At 31.4% G+C, this 1,225-nt stretch overlaps 1 pseudogene; it reads right to left on the minus strand.

Moving 5' to 3' along the window:
* Positions 1-638: 638 nt before the first annotated feature.
* On the minus strand, positions 639-745 carry LOC112474638 (annotated as a pseudogene).
* Between the last annotated feature and the right edge of the window lie 480 nt (positions 746-1,225).

Genomic DNA, 1,225 nt, shown 5'->3' on the forward strand with positions numbered 1-1,225 from the left:
GCTCCTTAAAGTTAATAATGAATCAAAAGCAGAAATTACTCTAGGAGACATAGAAGCAGAGATAGGAGTAAGAGTTGCAGAGTCAGATAGATGTTGAACTGAATGCCAGTTTTTCTACTTACTAGCCACTTTAAATTTGGACCTTTGGAAAATAAGTTTCCTCACTTTTGAAGTGGGATAAAGTAAATCAATATAGATTTCAGATTAGTGGTGTATGAGATTGTAGGTAGAAGGAGAAATAAAAGAACAAGAGAACTTCTGGGGATGATCAAAATATTCTGTATCTTGATTGTGGTGATTTGGAAAAAAAAAAAACTCATTAAATTGAATGCCTAAAAAGAGTGAATGTTGCTATAGGCAATTATATCAAAATAAACTTCATTTAAAAGAAATGAGATCATGATATATTTTAAAGATATTATCTGACATGGAGTGAGAACTTAATAAATATTAGCTTTTATCATTATTATTGTGTAGGAGTCTCATAAAAAGTAGTATATACCTTAGAAAGATAGGTATGAAGTTTTGTTTTAGCATACAAAATACATAGTTATGGGAAGAAATAACATTGGGAATATTTCCCATAATCTTTCAAACCTAGGGATGTGGAGAGCTGAACAGAATGACATGGTGTGGAGAGTGGTTCAGAGCAGGCAGAGTAAAAAAAAAAAAAAAAAACCCAGAAAATTTAAACTGATATGAACAGATATTACACTTGATCTTAGCCAAAAGGCAGAGAAGTGATGAAAAACAGAAAATTTAGATCTTTGAGTGCTTTGTCTCTTAGCTATGTGAATGATTTGTGGTTTCTCTATCACCGAATGTCTGAGAAGTGGATCTTTTTGCCACTTTTACTTATACAGTGGTTTCTTTCAATTTGCTTAGTTGAGCAGCCTTCTTGCTTAGAGCCAGAAATCCAGAGGTGCATTTTAAAGTGTTTATTGAAAAAAAAAAAAAAAAAGGAATGAGACACTAATATTATACTATGTGATTTATTCAGAATTTAATTGAAGTGTATAGTTGCAGTGTTACAGAATTGTGCTTGTGAATTGTAGGGTTTTTTTAAAAATAACTTTCTGTAAAATTAGTTTATTTGGGGATCAATTCAGTTTAATAGAGACATTAAACAATTGATAACCTCCTTCAGTAAGAATTCTCATCAGTTTTCTGATAGCTTAAGAACTTTTAGTGGCTAGTAGGAGAACAAGTAAGCCAGACACTTTCT

This window comes from Pteropus alecto, unplaced genomic scaffold (assembly GCF_000325575.1).
Source record: "Pteropus alecto unplaced genomic scaffold, ASM32557v1 scaffold7, whole genome shotgun sequence".
Lineage (NCBI taxonomy): Eukaryota > Metazoa > Chordata > Mammalia > Chiroptera > Pteropodidae > Pteropus > Pteropus alecto.